The sequence below is a fragment of the Salvelinus alpinus genome, chromosome 21, assembly GCF_045679555.1.
Source record: "Salvelinus alpinus chromosome 21, SLU_Salpinus.1, whole genome shotgun sequence".
NCBI lineage: Eukaryota > Metazoa > Chordata > Actinopteri > Salmoniformes > Salmonidae > Salvelinus > Salvelinus alpinus.
Genome location: NC_092106.1, coordinates 4,847,234 through 4,867,051, shown reverse-complemented (window position 1 = coordinate 4,867,051; position 19,818 = coordinate 4,847,234). Strand labels below are relative to the sequence as shown.

Genomic DNA, 19,818 nt, shown 5'->3' with positions numbered 1-19,818 from the left:
CATAGGACAAGCGCCAGGAAGGACAACAGAAAACTATCAGTACAGCCCTGAATGGCACACAGATGCAACATCTGTATCAGAAGCCATGTTATGTGGCAGAAGCCGAGCATCTGTCTGAAAAATATGATTTTTGCCTGATAAGAAAATTGACTGTAACATTTAGGGAAATGGCATGCTGGGTGGAAGCGAATCAGTGACACACTCAGTCTCCTTGACCCTCTCCGCTGTGCCCTTTCCCACTCACTCTCTTGATGAAGTGAGAGAACTTCCACACTCTGTGACCCAAAGAACTGTGAAAAAGGTTTATAGCAGCAGTAAAAGCTGCTGATTACACAGCCTTACTCACAAGTCAATGACCTTATGCATTAATCCAAGCCTCTACAGGGACCCAACTGGGATGATGACCATGCAGCCATTCTGGGGGGACACCACACACACTCATGCACACGCACACGTCAGCTGTTTCTAATTCAAAAGGTATTCTAAGGTAAAAAGTGTCTCTCTCTCAACACACACAGCTCTCCTTCTGGCCAGCCCAGACTTCCCTCCAGTGATTCCTGGGTCCTTGATGCCCGTCTCACAATGCAATCTGTTACATAGCAGCAGACAAAAATCAGTGTGGCTTATCTCCAGCTCTCAGGTGCATGGATAAAGGCAGGAGACCTCAGCGGCAGAGTGGACCTGATGAGTTCAGTGAACACACACTGCTGGAGAGATTCAACTCTACCCGGCTGCACGGCTCACGCAGGAACGGAGGGCGGATGGAGCACCACAATGCCGTTTGGTTGTTGGAGCATCACTGAGAGCTGTTAAATGGTGAACAATATGAAGTATGGCCATTTTAATGAAGATGATAAACTAGCTTGAGTTAAAAAAAACACTCTGGTGATTTAGGATCCGGTATAAAAGTGGAGGTTTATGTACACTGGAGGGATACTTTGCAGTATATGCAGCAGAGTGATATAAGTGCACCTCGTGCAAGAATGCATATGCTATGAAATTGAAATATATCTGGGCCAAAGTCAGCTAAGTAAAATTCGGTTCCCAGTGAATTTCACAGGGCCAGTACCTCAGAGGGATGCCGAGCAGACTTTGTATTCTTATATTTGTATTCAGAGCATACCAATGCTGTGGGAGGACTGGGGCTACTTAAAACATATGAAAAGCATGTTATGCAGCACATTCATTCGTTTTGAAATTTCATCCACAAATACAGTAAACAGTTTCTTCCATAGAAAAGGTTGAAGATGTGTGTGTGTGTGTGTGTGTGTGTGCGCATGCGTCTGTCTGTGTGTACGTTTGTGTGTGCGTCTGCATGTATGAGGAAAAGTACATAAAAACACAAGATATACCAGACAATGCATGCTGGGTGAAAAGTCCTCAGGTGAGGAAGCCAGCTCTAAATGACTTAACACCTTTCAGTGTGATCGAGTCTACATAACCATTGTTTGCCATCTGGAAGATACAGTATCTGCAGGTATGGGGAAATTCAGATCCTCTTTGTGTCAATCTAAGCTTCCTTTGAATGTGGCTGTTTTTTCTCTGGCCCAGAACAGCAGGTAGATATTGGAGAGAGCCTCTGTATGATCCGCCGGCTGCATCATATTATTTTCGCGCGAATAAAAATAGATTGGCATAAAATCCTGATCTCCTGCCACACTCAGCGACGTACTGTATGTGATTTTGGACAAAAGTCCCTTTCTCAAAAAAATACTTCAGAGGCAATATTGGATCTGTCTCTTCAGACTCGAAAGGGCTTTTCACACTACTGAGCCAAACCGAGCCAAGCTGTCCTGAGCTGGTTACATTGACATTTGACCCATTTAGCAGACGCTCTTATCGAGAGCAACTAGAGTCGAGTGCCTTGCTCAAGGGCACATTGACAGATTGTTTCACCTTGTCGGCTCAGGGATTCATACCAGCAACCTTTCGGTTACTGGCCCAACCCTCTTAACCGTTAGGCTACCTGTCGCCCTCAGTGGCTGGAACCACGCTGAAAAGGAGAACGTGCAAATAAGATATGCGAGGCAGCACAGTTTGGTTTTAAGTCGGCGCGACACTGGGAAAAGAGTACTGTCTTGTTTTGGCACTGTGCTAAAACAACAAACACAAGCAGGAAGATTCCGACAGAAACAAATAAAGTAGGAAAAGTCAAGAGGGAGAGTATCTCAAGAGCATACTGATGGTACAGTACATCTCACCCATGTTTAAACTCTGTAAAAAACTGTGCTACACTAAAAACAAATAATTTCCTTCCCTCAGGCACTTTAGAGGTGGTGCAACAGTATATTAGTCCTCCCATCCCTCCCATGCAGCTTGCTTGCAAGTCTCACGTAAACAAGAGAGCTCCTTCTTCCTAAAACATCTTCAAAGAGTTTCCTGTGACCAGGTAAGGTCCTCTCTGCGGTCCGAACTTTCTTAATTCCCCATCCTTGAAAGATGTAAATGTCTGCAGCACAATTTACTGCATCAAAAGCAGCCTGGCTCTTTCTCTCAGCCCCCTCTGACGCAATCATACATACAGTGCATTCGGGAAAGTATTCAGACCCCTTGACTTTTTCCACATTTTGTGACGTTACAGCCTTATTCTAATTATTTTTTTTATTTTTTATTCCCCTCATCAATCTACACACATTACCTCATAAAAAATTATTCTCACCCTTTACTCAGTACTTTGTTGAAGCACCTTTGGTAGCGATTAAAGCCTTGAGTCTTCTTGGGTATGACGCAACAAGTTTGGCACATCTGTAATTTGGGGAATTTCTCCCATTCCTCTTTGCCAATCCTCTCAATCTCTGTCAGGTTGGATGGGGAGCGTCGCTGCACAGCTATTTTCAGGTCACTCTAGAGATGTTTGATCGGGTTGAAGTCTGGGCTCTGGCTGGGCCACTCAAGGACATTCAGAGACTTGTCCCGAAGCCACTCCTGTGTTGTCTTGGCTGTGTGCTTAGGGTCGTTGTCTTGTTGGAACGTGAACCTTCACCCCAGTCTGAGGTCCTGAGCACTCATGAGCAGGTTTTTATCAAAGATCTCTCTACTTTTCTCCGTTCATCTTTCCCTCGATCCTGACTAGTCTCCCAGTCCCTACTGCTGAAAAACATCCCCACAGCATGATGCTGCCACCACCATGCTTCACCGTAGGGATGGTGCCAGGTTTCCTCCAGATGTGATGCTTGGCATTCAGGCCAAAGAGTTCAATCTTGGTGTCATCAGACCAGAGAATCTTGTTTCTCATGGTCAGAGTCCGTTAGGTGCCTTTTTGGCAAACTCCAAGCGGACTGTCATGTTCCTTTTACCGAGGAGGGGTTTCTGTCTCGCCACTCTACCATAAAGGCCTGATTGGTGGAGTGCCGCAAAGATGGTTGTCCTTCTGGAAGGTTCTCGCATCTCCACAGAGGAACTCTGGAGCTCTGTCAGAGTGACCATGACCAAGGCACTTCTCCCCCGATTGCTCAGTTTGGCCAGGTGGCCAGCTCTAGGAAGAATCTTGGTGGTTCCAAACTTCTTCTATTTAATAATGAAGGAGGCCACTGTGTTCTTGGGGACCTTCAATGCTGCAGACATTTTTTAGTACGCTTCCCCAGATCTGTGCCCCGACACAATACTGTCTCGGAGGTCTACGGACAATTCCTTTGACCTCCATGGCTTGGTTTTCCCTCTGACATGCAATGTCAACTGTGGGATCTTATATACAGAGGTGTGTGCCTTTCCAAATCATGTCCAATCAATTGAATTTACCACAGGTGGATTCCAATGAAGTTATAGAAACATCTCAAGGATGATCTATGGAAACAGGATGCACCTGAGCTCAATTTTGAGTCTCATAGCAACTGGTCTGAATGCTTATGTAGACACGTTGTTTTTGTTTTTAACTTTTAATACACTTGCAAAAATTTCTAAAAACTTGTTTTTGCTTTGTCATTATGGGGCATTGTGTCTAGATTGATGAGGATTTTTTATTTATTTAATCCATTTTAGAATAAGACTAACGTAACAAAGTCGAAAAACTGAAGGGGTCTGAATACTTTCCAAATGCATTATATTCATTGGGGAGTAATGGCCAGCTATAATGTAGCCCACTGTACTACACTAGACAAACAACAGTGGGACTTGACACTCCCTCTGTTGCTCCTCTACACTCCTCCACTCCTGGGCCAAAGCCTTATGGAGGAGAGCAGGTGAGTAGCGGCTGATTACGAGACATCACGTACCTTTGATCTCTGGAGGCGTAAAGGCTCTAATCCATCTTGAAGCGGCACAGGAAGCAGATGGCGTTAAGGTGAGGGGCCCACTTAGCTCCTATACGGCTCTCCGCATCCCAAACACCACCCGCACCACTCTGCTGGGTCTCACTGCTGCTGACACGCTGCAAGACACAGGGGACAACCCAGGGATAAACAGTCTGGCTCTGACTAAACATCACTTTAGAAGCGGTAGTCCTCCATGTCACAATATCAACGGTATGTCCTCATAACGTCCTCATAACATACAACGGCTGGGTCTAATCCTGAATGCTGATTAGTTAAAACCACATTTCAGCCGGTGTCTTTTCCTCAAGTTACCACCATCTATGTATGACATTAAAATGCCTATTTACTCTGTTCCATCTGAAAGCCAATCCACTGTCTCATCAGTCCAGCCAGGCAATTTATAAACTTGAGCTTCACTACAAAAAGCATCTAGACATTATCTCACATTTCTTTTAGACTAACGTTTAGTTTTCAACACTGGAGATTTGTATAAACCTTGCTGGCTATCTATCTCTCCGACATTTGCAACATTGTTTCAATACTCAAGCTGTCCCATAGTATTGAACGTGTCGGGAGTCGGGACGAGACAGACAGACAGGCAGCGTTTCTCAGCCAGTCGAAATCAAGAATCAGCTGGCATCGTTTTTTTATGGATATACAGTAGGTAGAATTTTTGCCCATTGAAAACTACAACGTCCCACAGTCCGTCCTTGATTTGATGTCGCTCGTGCTTGATAGAATTTCTCTCTAGAGAAATGATTTGTTGAGTTCACAAAAAAATTTACTAAATGGAATTAAAGTAATTGAACCGACATCAGAAACAACATTTTGGTTAACTGCTCAGCACTAGCCTCTGTGCATTTCCTGGATAACTTTGAAACTCATATTCATTCTAAACTAAACTAACTAAACTATCATTCTAAACTACCTGCCCTCCAGGACACCTACACCACCCGATGTCACAGGAAGGCCATAAAGATCATCAAGGACAACAACCACCCGAGCCACTGCCTGTTCACCCCGCTATCATCCAGAAGGCGAGGTCAGTACAGGTGCATCAAAGCTGGGACCGAGAGACTGAAAAACAGCTTCTATCTCAAGGCCATCAGACTGTTAAACAGCCATCACTAACATTGAGTGGCTGCTGCCAACATACTGACTCAAATCTCTAGCCACTTTAATAATAAAAAATTGGATGTAATAAATGTATCACTAGTCACTTTAAACAATGCCACATTATATAATGTTTACATACCCTACATTACTCATCTCATATGCATATACTGTACTCTATACCATCTACTGCATCTTGCCTATGCCGTTCGGGCCATCGCTCATCCATATATTTATATGTACATATTCTTATTCATTCCTTTACGCTGGTGTGTATGAGTAGTTGTTGTGAAATTGTTAGGTTACTTGTTAGATATTACTGCATGGTCGGAACTAGAAGCACACACGTTTGCTACACTCACATTTACATCTGCTAACCATGTGTATGTGACAAATAAAATTTGATTTGATTTGTGGAAAACTACGCCACAATATTGCAAACTAATTTTACGGTAAATGAGAAAGTAAATATAAATTTACAAGACGAACATTAATCGAATGTCATTGCATTTTAATAGCGATGACATTATTAAAATTCCTTAGAGAGGGACCTAATCACTTAGCACTGTGGCAACAACAACAAAAAATAACTTGTGGAACCTCGACACAGCAACACCTGTTGCTTCCTTCATGCATCCTTGATTAACTCTGGACTCCACTGAGAAATTACATTCCCTGGTTTACTGATTACCCTCTTCCATTGGAAACGTCAAAGCATGATCAGAAGGAAAGCATGCACAGTATGCCTTCAGTAGGACTAGGAAACATGTCAAACTGATAAATATTATATAGTTTAAGCCAAGGCTCTCCATCCCTGTTCCTACATTTCATGTAGGTTTTCGCTTCAACCCCATTTTACCTAACGAAATTAAGCTTAACAACCAGCTAATGATTAGAATCAGCTGATTAAGTTTGTCGCAAAAACGTACAGGATGGTAGCTAGGGCCGGCCCTGGACGTTCTGCCGCCCTAGGTGAAATAAAAAACTGCCTCCCCCCTCCTATCCCGGCTAAAAAATGTACAGCAGGTGCTCGACTATAGGTTTTTCTCAGTTAAAAGTCGCAGGAACAGAACAAAATATCAGCCCAATTAATAGGCTTATACTACAAATTAAACAATTTTTTTTTTAACACATCTGGTTACTTGTCCGTTGTATAACCCAACAACAGAAGTGCTTCCTTAAAAGCTGCCTGAGTTTAAACAAACATCTTATCTTTTCAGAAAGTGAAAAGCTCAATTAATAGGGACAGAATAGAAAAGTCAATTTTTTTTTAATCTCCTCAAATATTATAGGTTGCTGCTCAGCTTCAGAATGTCATAGAGAGGAATCAATCTATCCCCATAAGCATCGAAGTCACGTCTTTCGCGGGCATTTTAAAGCTCGTTTCTACCATAAGGCATCACGGAGTTACGCATTGTCATAGAACGCTTTATATAATCTGAACACTTTTTACGTATTTATTTGAAAATATAAAGCAAACAAGAGATATACTTTTTGCCCTTTTCTTTAACAAAGGGTATGTGATACCCTCACTCAATTCAAGCCCGGATTTTAACCAAACACACCAAGCCCTTCCCAGACACGGAGGCATTTGAGGAGTGCATTCGACAGTATTGGAGGATTTGGCTATACCGACATCTATGGATAGCATAACTGTCCGTCAAACAGGTAGGCTTACCACTTACTTTTGCGAATAGGAAGAAATAGGCTCCAATTATATATGTTATTCTATGATTATGCCCATATAGGAGGTCCCTTACCAGGCAGAAGATCATTTTACTTTAACCCCTGCATGTTGCAATCACTATGCAGCCAACTGCTTATAGTAGGAAAACAAGTTTCCTACTAATAATATGCCACCTGTTATCACACATGGCACGAGCCCACAATTGTTACAATTACAATAAAATAACACTTATTTAACATACTTAACATATAATTTCATATTCCTGTAGAACTGTAAAAAAAAAAGAGTGATCATTTGAGCTTTGGAAACAAGTGCTTTCATAAATGCACGGCAGGCCTCGTTTCGCTGGAGAAGTGTAAAATAAGCATTTAGTTTATTTACATATCGAATTTGATTGTCCAACATCAGTTTCAGCATTTATTTATTTCGTGGCCCGCCTAGAGGGGTCTCTTTTCTCTGCTGTGGTGCTGCATTGCAGTCAGCGACGGTCTCTCGGTGGCTGTCCAGGGTCCTGAAATCAAATCATCTGAGACAGAGACAGAGGGAGGGGAGATAGAGGGGGATGTAGTCTAATTAAATAAATAAAAATACAAAGTAAACACGTGATAGATAATTGAGTAATCTTACAAATTACTCGGTTATAGAATTAATGCGAGTGTATGATCAACGCTTACCTTTTATTCAAAGTTGACTCGCCTGGCCTTCCTGGCAGCAAAAGCTTGCACTGCTTGTTGGAGGTTGATTTTGTGAGATAACTCGTGTTCAATTGATATGGTGGAGAGTCCATTGGGTCTCTCTTGATTCATGGTAGGGCACAGGTAGTTGTTGATGAGTTTGAACTTGGAGAATGTGCGCTCTCAACTTACCACTGTCACAGGGAGTGTGAGAAGAGCTCTCTGGGGAAGCAAAGACACTGGGATACAAGGACGCCATGTGATGTCTGAATATGTACTCCAGTGCGTCGATGTCCCTGGAATCCCGTAGGTAAGGGCCCGCTCCAGTGTTGCGCGGTCCCTGTCCATGTCCTTGATGGTGGGGATGTTGTACAGAATGCTGAAAACACTACTGTGCTCTTTGAGCTGAATCTGCTAATGAATGGTGTGGCTGATGAACAAATTGAGGAGACTGAATTACTTGGTGTTACCTTAGATTGTGAACTGTCATGGTCAAAACATATACAGTTGAAGTTGGAAGTTTACATACACCTTAGCCAAAAACATTTAAACTCAGTTTGTCACAATTCCTGACATTTAATCCTAGTAAAAGTTCGCTGTCTTAGGTCAGTTAGGATCACCACTTTATTTTAAGAATGTGAAATGTCAGAAAAATAGTAGAAAGAATGATTTATTTCAGCTTTTATTTATTTCATCACATTCCCAGTGGGTCAGAAGTTTACATACACTCAATTAGTATTTGGTAGCATTGCCTTTAAATTGTTTAACTTGGGTCAAACATTTCGGGTTGCCTTCCACAAGCTTCCCATAATAAGTTGGGTGAATTTTGGCCCATTCCTCCTGACAGAGCTGGTGTAACTGAGTCAGGTTTGTAGGCCTCCTTGCTCACACATGCTTTTTCAGTTCTGCCCACAAATGTTCTATAGGATTGTGGTCAAGGCTTTGTGATAGCCACTCCAATACCTTGACTTCGTTGTCCTTACGCCATTTTGCCACAACTTTGGAAGTATGCTTGGGGTCATTGTCCATTTGGAAGACCCATTTGCGACCAAGCTCTAACTTCCTGACTGATGTCTTGAGATATTGCTTCAATATATCCACATAATTTCCTTTCCTCATGATGCCATCTGTTTTGTGAAGTGCACCAGTCCCTCCAGCAGCAAAGCACCCCCACAACATGATGCTGCCACCCCTGTGCTTCATGGTTGGGGTGGTGTTCTTCGGCTTGCAAGCCTCCCCCTTTTCCCTCCAAACATAACGATGGTCATTATGGCCCAACAGTTCTATTTTTGTTTCATCAGACCAGAGGACATTTCTCCAAAAAGTACGATCTCTGTCCCCATGTGCAGTTACACACCATTGTCTAGCTTTTTTATGGCGGCTTTGGCGCAGTGGCTTCTACTTTGCTGAGCGGACTTTCAGGTTATGTCGATATAAGACTTGTTTTACTGTGGATATAGATACTTTTGTACCTGTTTCATCCAGCATCTTCACAAGGTCCTTTGCTGTTGTTCTGGGATTGATTTGCACTTTTTGCACCAAAGTACGTTCATCTCTAGGAGACAGAATGTGTCTCCTTCCTGAGCGTTATGACGGCTGCGTGGTCCCATGGTGTTTATACTTGCGTACTATTGTTTCTACAGATGAACGTGGTACCTTCAGTCGTTTGGAAATTGCTCCCAAGGATGAACCAGAGATGTGGAGGTCTACAATTTTATTTCTGAGGTCTTGGCTGATTTCTTTTGATTGTCCCATGATGTCAAGCAAAGGCAGTGAGTTTGAAGGTAGGCCTTGGAATACATCCACAGGTACACCTCCAATTGACTCAAAATGATGTCATTTAGCCTATCAGAAGCTTCTAAAGCCATGCCATCGTTTTCTGGAATTTTGCAAGCTGTTTAAAGGCACAGTCAACTTAGTGTATGTACACTTCTGACCCACTGGAATTGTGAAATAATCTGTCTAAACAATTGTTGGAAAAATTACTTGTGTCATGCACAAAGTAGATGTCCTAACCGTTAACAAGAAATGTGTGGAGTGGTTGAAAAACGAGTTTTAATGACTCCAACTTAAGTGTATGTAAACTTCCAACTTCAAATGTAGATTCAGTGGTTGTGAAGATGGGGAGGTCTGTCCGTAATAAAGAGATGCTCTGCTTTTTTGACACCACACTCCAAAAAGCAAGTTCTGCAGGCTCTAGTTTTGTCTAATCTTGATTATTGTCTGGTCGTGTGGTCCAGTGCTGCAAGGAAAGACCTAGTTAAGCTGCAGCTGGCCCAGAACAGAGCGCCACATCTTGCTCTTCATTGTAATCAGAGGGCTGATATAAATAATATGCATGCCAGTCTCTCTTGGCTAAGAGTTGAGGAGAGACTGAAGAAACATTAATGTGTTGAAAATTCCAAATTGTTTGCATAGTGAACTTACACGCAGCTCTGACACACAAACTTACCCCAGCGGTCTTTTCACAGTCCCCAAATCCAGAACAAATTCAAGAAAGCATACAGTATTATATAGAGCCATTATTGCATGGAACTCCGTTCCATCTCAAATTGCTCAAATAAACAGCAAACTTGGTTTCAAAAAACAGATAAAGCAACACCTCACGGTACAACGCCTTTCCCCTCTCCCATCTCGTGGTGCTGAGGGGTTTCACTGTGAGTCCATCTTTTACATGCTCTTTCAGCAAGTCCCAGCGGTGTGTAGATCCGGATAAAAATGTATAAATCTCTTGGATGGTGTTAAAAAACTCAGCCGCCTCCAAGCAACACGATGCTGCATCAGAGAGAATATTCGCCCCTTGTCATACCCCTGCCCTCTCATGTTCATGCTGGCGATGCAATGTTTCTGTAGTTTTGAGATGAGCAACTCAGTCATGCATTTCTAGGGAGTTTTTCCTAGCCACCATGCTTCTACATTTGCATTGCTTACTGTTTGGGGTTTTAGGCTGGGTTTCTATACAGCACTTTGTGACATCTGCTGATGTAAAAGGGCTTTATGAATACATTTGATTGATTGATGCCCGCCCCCATTGTGTCAAGCAGTTCACTAAACTCCAGGAAGTGCTCTCTCGTGCGAACTGACCCACCATCCTCGGTTGAAACAAAATGCACCAACATGGTCATCTGCTCTGTTTTGCTTTTGTCTGGTGTGCAGTACAAAATGAAAGAAAAATATTTGTCTGCTTTTAGCTCACTGCACACTGTCTGCTGGATCTCTACATCTCAATGATTTCCTTCTGGATTCTTTTACCAAGTTAGTGCATTTTTTGGGGGACTATAGTCTCCTTACCTTCATGATTCCATCAAAGATACCCAGCATTTTCACAAACTTCAGAAAGTTACAATTATTTGTCTCATTCAGCCTGTCAGTGGTCCCACGTAGCGCAATGTTCTGGGTGGCCATTACGAGTATCAGGGCTATGAGCCTCTTCAGCATCTGCTGCCAGTGGAGTCTTTCAGTCAATGGCTCGTTGGGCTTGGGCATCAATAATTTGCTTGGACACTAGCCTGATCTTCTGGACACTATCTAGGTGGTCATGCCACTTCTCATGCGAACTGAGGAGGTGGCACAGATTATTCCGGTCCCTGGTTCCATCCCTGACCAGGGCAGATTTGTGTGAAAGAAGTTTGCAGCAAAACCAGAAGGCTGGATCATTTTGCTTGGAAAAGACAAGCCATGAAGTCTCCACTCTCTCCCCGTTCTCCATCTTCCTATGTACTGTGCCACTGAAAACTTTCGTTGACCCTCATCTCTTGGGAAATTCCCCTCCTTATCCTGATGTGGCCCAGCCTGCACTAACATGTTCCGTAAGGATCCATTCATATACAGTACCAGTCAAAAGTTTGGACACACCTGCTCATTCCAGGCTTTTTCTTTATTTTTACTATATTCTACATTGTAGAAAAATAGTGAATACACCAACACTATGAAATAAATGAGATTCTTCAAAGTAGCCACCCTTTGCCTTGATGAAAGTATTGCACACTCTTGGGATTCTCTCAACCAGCTTAACCTGGAATGCTTTTCCAACAGTCTTGAAGGAGTTCCCAGATATACTGAGCACTTGTTGGCTGCTTTTCCTTCACTCTGCGGTCCAACTCATCCCAAATCATCTCAATTGGGTTGAGGTCGGGTGATTTGTGAAGGCCAGGTCATCTGATGCAGCACTCCATCACTCTCCTTCTTGGTCAAATAGCTTTTACACAGCCTGGAGATGAATTGGGTTATTGTCCTGTTGAAAAACAAATGATAGTCCCACTAAGCGCAAACCAGATGGGATGGCATATCGCTGCAGAATGCTGTGGTAGCCATGCTGGTTAAGTGTGCCTTGAATTCTAAATAAATCACAGTGTCAGCAGAAAAGCACCATCACACCTCCTCCTCCATGCTTCACGGTGGGAACCACACATGTGGAGATCTATTCACCTGCTCTGCGTCTCACAAACACACGCCGGGTTGAACCAAAAATCTCAAATTTGGACTCATCAGACCAAAGGACAGATTTCCACCGGTCTAATGTCAATTGCTCGTGTTTCTTGGCCTAAGCAAATCTCTTCTTCTCATTGGTATCCTTAAGTAGTGGTTTCTTTGCAGCAATTCGACCATGAAGGCCTGATTCACACAGTCTCCTCTGAACAGTTGACGTTGAGATATGTCTGTTACTTGAACTCTGTGAAGCATTTATTTGTGCTGCAATTTCTCAGGCTGGTAACTCTAATGAACTTATCCTCTGCAGCAGAGGTAACACTGGATCTTCCTTTCCTGTGGCGGTCCTCATGAGAGCCAGTTTCATCATAACACTTGATGGTTTTTGTGACTGCACATGAAGAAACTTTTAAAGTTCTTGAAATGTTCCGGATTGACTGACCTTCATGTCTTAAAGTAATGATGGACTGTCGTTTCTCTTTGCTTATTTGAGCTGTTCTTGCCATAATATGGACTTGGTCTTTTACCAAATAGGGCTATCTTCTGTATACCACCTCTACCTTGTCACATGTCATGTATACTCTCGCTCCGTTCTCTAGGTCATCAGGCTGCTGATTATCCCGCACACATGTCACCATCGTCTCGCGCACCTGCGCCTCATGACACTCACCTGGACTCCATCACCTCCTTGATTATCTTCTTCTATATCTGTCACTCCCCTTGGTTCTTTCCTCAGGTGTTATTGACTCTGTTTCATGTCGGTGCGTTGTTTGTGTTTATTGTTTTGTTTATTCATTAAAACACTCACTCCCTGAACTTGCTTCCCGACTCTCAGCGCACTCGTTACAACTGATTGGCTTAAGCGAAGGAAAGAAATTCCACAAATTAACTTTTAACAAGGCACATCTGTTAATTGAAATGCATTCCTTGTGACTACCTCGTGAAGCTGGTTGAAAGAATGCCAAGAGTGTGCAAAGCTGTCATCAAGGCAAAGGGTGGCTACTTTGAAGAATCTCAAATATAAAATATATTTTGATTTGGTTTACACTTTTTTGGTTACTACATGATTCCATATGTGCTATTTCATAGTTTTGATGTCTTAGAAAAAAGTAAAAATAAAGAAGTATCCTTGAATGAGTAGGTGTGTCCAAACTTTGACTGGTACTGTATTTTGGCCACTCACCGGGATCTCTTATGCTTTTTATCTGGGAGTCGGACTTAGCAACAGCACCACCACTGTCATCGGGGACATGGAGCGACGAATCTGAGTAGTAGGGTCTCCGCCGGCATTGTTTGGAGGTGTGGCTAGGCCTGGTGCGACCACCTGTTCTTGTTCACCCAGAGAGCTGTCATCATCGGTGGAAGTGGATGGCTCGTACTCCTCCGGTTCGCCGGAGGAGCACACAAACTTTAAAACTGTTTAGGAAGACGATTAGTGATTAAGACAGTAGCCTGACCTTGCCAGTTAACGTTAGCTAGCTATTACTAGTGGATATCATTTTAGCTAAAAGTAAGCTATAGCGATTTGAAACAAAATTTGCTACAATGTCTAAGAGACAAAAACTACCAGGAAGCAAATATATTTAAAAAACGAATGATAAGAGTCACAATCTCTAAACCAAAGAAATTCCCTGCTGAATCTTATCAGCGTGCAGCAATATCCATCAGCCGGTGTGGAGAATGACAAGCCTCTGAGGACAGGCCGTTCATTCGCAGAGACCGACCCCGTTCGCTGGTTCTAGCAGCGAAGAGTACAATCATTTAAATGGCAGAGACATTTTTATGAATGTTTCACAATTTGATAATCCCATATAAACACACACATCACCATAGCTATCAAGGATTGTGGGAGTGAACTTCGATAGAAGCGGGAATGGGGTGGGGGCAGGAACTGCAGCAACCCCTATGAGCTAGTGTCTGGGGCGCCAGTGGTGTAGTAGGAGATCAGGGACGCCGGAGGGTGGCGGCCAATTGCCAAAATTCCGCCCCGAATTCAAGTGCTGCCGTAGGTGACTGCCTAATCTTGCCTAATGGGAGGGCCGGCCCTGATGGTAGCTCTCCAGGAACAGGGTTGGAGAGCCCTGGTCTAAGCCAATGAAACATAAAGGCAAAATAAACATAAAACACTGCTACTTCAAAAGCTTTGGCTTGTATTCAGATCCTAAATACAAATCAAAGAAGGCCTGCCATTTGACTGGTATCATTTAAGACAGAGCATCCTAACCAGAGGTGTTTTCAATTCTCCTGGGGTTTTCTGTGGGTTGGATAGTGGAGAAAAAAACACAAAAGATTGCCGCTTTCAAAGCTTTTTTGTTCGGGCGGAAAGTGGTCCAATTCGTCTTTAAGGAAATGCTAAAAGATTAAAGGTATCTATTTGTCAAGAGACTATGTACAGTAGGCACGGTGGAGGTAGATCAAATTCACATTTGAAGCGCTTTAATACAGTTTGAGGGGATGTAAGTAATAATAGGGAGAAAAAGTGAAGTGCTGACGGATCCAAAGTCTCAGTGGAAATGGTGATAAAATGTCCTTCCAGTCTTCATAGACTGTGAAACATTGAGACAGCCCTTACAAAAATGCATTTGTTGTGGAAAACTTAATAGTGTTCCACAAAATGCTGCTAGAAATGTGCAAATGTTCGACACTAGTGGTGACTCTGCAGCAAACCTTAGACAACAACCATATTTATTGCCACTAGTGGCAAACAGTCTACCAGAAGCCATTTCTGGTGAACACATGAGTTCCAAGACCAGTAACCGTTGACGACCAATCAGGGGGATTAGAAAAACCTGTTGGAAAATGGAAACCAAGCTAGCCATCTAGCTAAGCTACCTACCAAAGTTGTCCAGTAGAGTGTCTAACTTATTAAACTTCCTAATAAACATTACAATTGTGTTAGCTAATTGATGCCTAGTTAGAAATTTCATGTTTTATGGGATAGAGTGAAACACATTTTGTTGATACCAGTTTCAATCACAAATAATGTAATAGCTAGCTAGCTAACTAATGATTTGCCTGCTGTCTTTTATTACCAATATGCATGTCAATATGCTACTGTCGCTGTTCAATAGCATGTTAGCTAGCACAACAGCAACAATATGAGCTTACTTGACATCAAAGCAAGACTTAGCTTTTGCCGATGTATACCCTTCCCCTACCAGTGGTGTTGGAAGACGCTGTATTGGGAGGAGGATGCATCAACACACTGGAAAGATGTTTGTGGTGCACTCATTCCTAACACTTTTTTGGGGGTGATAAATGAGTCTTCAAGATTGATAAGGTAAGTAAATGCATGTGTTATTCTCATAAATGTAGCCCATACATTGTCTTTGTAACAATTCGATCGTTCATTGCTTTAAACGAGTAGCTAGCGCGTCGTGATCATGTGTTGTCCTTCTCTCTTTCTAGAAACAATCAGTTACAAGGCAAAAAGACAGATTGAGGACAGAGAAATATGTGTACACCAGGTCAAGACTTCTGTAAATTCACAATAATTCCTTTTGGAAAAATAATATGAATTGCCATATTAAGTATATCTCAAATGATGTTGTTTTTCTTCCACCCAAGCCTTACACACCTGAGTCAGGAAGAAGAGACAACTAATAGACAACTGTCTCTTGATGATGAAGTCCCCAGTCTAGATTGAATATCATAATTAGTTCATTAGTTTGAATCAATTGTGTTGAGGCTTGGCTGGAGAAAAATCTTGTATAATGTGGCTCTAGGTGTAGAAGGTGAGTTTAATAAAGAAATGATACAGATGAACAAACATGAGAGGCGTGATAGGAAAACAATACCACCTAATGACTAATGAAAGGGGGAGTAATCACCGAAGAAATTATGACCAGGTGTGTGTAATGGAGAGCAGGTGTGCGTAATAATAGTTGCCAGGGCCGGTGGTTAGTAGACCAGCGACGTCGAGCGCCAGAGGGATGGAGCAGGAGTAGGCGTAGGAGTAGGCATAGGCATAGGAGTAGGCGTAGGCAAAGGCAAATGCGTGACAGTCCCAGTTTATGCTAGCTACATCATTTGTTTATAAAGCATTTATACAAGGCAGAAACACTCTTTCCTTGCTGAAAAATATATAGAATGCCAGTATCAGTAAGAAGCATAGCAACATCAAGGCAACTTTGAAACAGGTGACCCTGTTTTTCCAAAGCCAAACATTAGCTGCTGAGTCTACTTTAAGATGACAAACTAGAAAATGTTTTAAGTGATTGTTTTCAGTATCCTAATTTTGGACAAAGGACTTCCACAGGGCCACCTTCTCCAAAGATCCCTCAAAAAGGCAGTCGTTCTGAACTGGGTTTGATTTGGTTTTTGTTGTTTGAATTATTACAATTTGGTTAATTATCTTTTCAACTTCCTTTGGTTGAAAGATATTGCTCAGTTATCACTTGGCTCGTGTAAATTCTGTAGTTGCCCCTTTAAACATCCTACGGTCAACATCCCCATAGTGTTTACATTTCTCTCATGTACATGTTGTAGTTAGATACAAATATTAAATAAACCATTTATTTGGGAACTATCCAGTCTTAGGTCTTTTCTTCATTAGCATGCTGATGACTTCAAATTGTATTGGATTTATTTTGATCTGTTAAGACATTGAATACATATTGTTTAGTATATTTAGTACTTTTGTCTTTTTTTATATACATGTTCATTTAGTTTTCTCTGTAAGAAGCAAGTTAATTTAAAGTTATGTGATTTGGTTTATGTACACAAAACATATCAACGTTGTCAACATACAGTTTCCAAAAACCTGAAATAATTTGCATATTCATACTGAGTTCGCAGCACATTTGCAGCAAACAGTAGAATGTTCGCCACAAGTTGATTGCCAGAAGTTCACAAGTCGCACATTTGCCGTAACAGTCGGCAACAAAACTAATTTGCATGTGAAAATATGAACTTGCTGCAAATGTATGGCAACTTGGCCAAAGATTTGCCAGAAGCCAATTTTTTTCGGTAAGCGAGCTAACGAAACAAAGTTTAACCTTGTGTTTTTTGTCCCAACAGATACAGACACCCAAAGGACCCCTGCAGTCCTTTATTTATAGCTTACTCACCCATACTGTTGAAAAGTGTACTGTACAGCATGCTTTGAGCTCTACCCATGCTTGTACAGTGTTACTAAATCTACCACAGCAAAAAAAGGGATTACACTTAGCCTGCCAGTGGCTCAAGGCATAGTGTGACGAAACATAAAGAAAGAGACACAAAGGGCTGAAGATGTACAGGCCAAAAGCGTCAGGACTGGCTGAGTGGAGGACATTAAAGAAGTTAAACCTCTCTACATTGCAACTCTACGTGACAAAGGGGTGTGTGAGTACAGCACAAATTATAAGCAAAGCAGTAATCTGACTGGGGTTGGCATTGGGGGTTTAAAGGGACATTGCACTCCAAAATCTAAATTTGTCAAATTTTTTCCAGACCTCCAAAGCAGTCTAATGTCAATATGAGTCCACATGCCATCTCATTGGATGTGTAGATCGATGGCTACATGCCTCATCCCCAAATGAATAGAACATATAAGCAGCGAAACATTACATGGGGTTTACGTTTTCCATTCATTTTACATTGTGGCATAAAGCTGGATGTAAAAACAGACGGCCTGGGTCGTGAACACATCATGACATTAGACTACTTTTGAGGTCTGAAAGCATCTGATTTTGGACTGTATTGTTCCTTTAAATTCAAACCTCAGATTAAAGAAATCAAGTCATACAATTCTTTCACAGTGAGCAAATGGTTGAACAAACTTTCCATTTGAAAAAGTAAGTGATTTTTGATTTTATTTTGAAGTAAGCTCCATTTGATTAGGTGTTAACATTTGGGCTGTTTGAAGAGATGAAATCAAACTTGTTTCCACACTTCTGCCAATACACCAAGACGTATGCATGTAATTATGTTGTTGGGGAAATTCAGCAATTACTAATAAGATAAAATTGACTGCCGTTTCTGTTGACAAATATCTACTGTTGGTTTATTCATGATTTTCGTGAAGTCACCATTCCCTGGCTAGCTGCGGGGCACATTTTAAAATATACACAACTGGTGCAGTGCAAATGTTATATTAAAAGAGACCTTGCAAAATTGTGTTTATGCATTTCCGGACCATCTGCACAGAGAAACCACAGGCTCGAGGCTCAGTGACTCTCTGTTAACTGATAAAAAAATAATTCTCGGACGGAAAGTTAGGCTTTACATGACAGTATAGCTATCCATTATAGTGCATGTAAATCTCCTCTATCCAAGTCATTTAAGAACCGTAGTGTACTCATGCACAGTCAAGGTCTTTCCCACGAAAATAACATTGATCCTAGGGAGCAGGTGAAACACAGACTCCCCAGAGTATACTTTACCACCAGTCAGCAAGACAAACATGTCCTCTCTCTCTCTCTCTGTAAGGTTAGAGAAAACACAATGACAGAGGAGACCAGATTCCCAGTTTTCTCACGGACAAGTGGAACGATGAGGAATTCCGTGATACAAACTGCCAACCTACTAGATGTTCTTTTCCGTTTATAAGGTTCACTTTTTAATTTCCAGGATGACTTGACGATAGCAGATCAGAAAAAAAACGTGTCCATATTAATAGTAACACAGTGATATCAGCGACATGTAAATTAAGCTCCTGTCAGAGCAGGCTGTGACAGACCAATTTTTTTGGACACGCAGGACACGTTCAAAGATAATAAGGAATGTCTATAGAGGTTGATGTATTTTTGGAGATGTTGGATATATTTTGTTTTGTCATAGTTGCCAAAGGTAATGTCGGCCTCCAACCACTCTCAGGAGCATTACAGGTCGACCCTCACCTCACTATTCCTAAAAGTGTGTGTGTGTGTACAGGGAGAATTAAAGGAGGCTCATTAAATGTGTTTTCACTGCATGACGTTGCGAAGATGATGGATTTTCATCAGGCGTTCAGTTCTTCGTGGCTTCGCATGAAACCAGAAGTCTTTTCAGGTGTAAGAGTAAAATGCTCCTGTAAAAAGTTTTCAATATGTTCTTTCTTTTGTTCTTTCTCAATATTTAAACATATGTATGCTATCATACTACAGTGCAATCAGAAAGTATTCAGACCCCTTGACTTTTTCTAAAAAAAAAATTACATTACAGCCTATTTCTGCAATGGATTAAATAGTTATTTTCCCTCATCAATCTAAACACAATACCCCATAATGATGAAGCAAAAACTGTTTTTTAGACTTTAAAAACTAAATAATTTAACACAAAAAGGAAATATCACATTTACATAAGTATTCAGACTCTTTACTCAGTACTTTATTGAAGCACCTTAGGCAGTCATTACTGCCTCGAGACTTTTTGGGTATGATGCTACAAGTTTGGCACACCTGTAATTGGGGAGTTTCTCCCATTCTTCTCTGCAGATCCTCTCAAGCTCTGTCAGTTTGGATGAGGAGAGTCGCTGCACAGCAATTTTCAGGTCTCTCCAGATATGTTCGATCAGGTTCAAGTCCGGGCTCTGGCTGGGCCACTCGAGGACATTCAGAGACTTGTCCCAAAGCCACTCCTGCGTTGTCTTGGCTATGTGCTGAGGGTCGTTGTCTTGTTGGAAGGTGAACCTTGGCCCCAGTCTGAGATCCTAATCACTCTGGAGCATGTTTTCATCAAGGATCTCTGTGTACTTTGCTCCGTT

At 41.9% G+C, this 19,818-nt stretch overlaps 1 protein-coding gene across 1 annotated transcript in view; it reads right to left on the bottom strand.

Moving 5' to 3' along the window:
- Positions 1-19,818, bottom strand: part of grik4 (glutamate receptor, ionotropic, kainate 4) — a 477,591-nt gene that overhangs the window by 336,256 nt on the left and 121,517 nt on the right. The window contains exon 2 of the mRNA XM_071356615.1: positions 4,212-4,366. The gene's annotated coding sequence lies outside the window, so the exon portion shown is untranslated. The remainder of the gene's footprint in view (positions 1-4,211; positions 4,367-19,818) is intronic.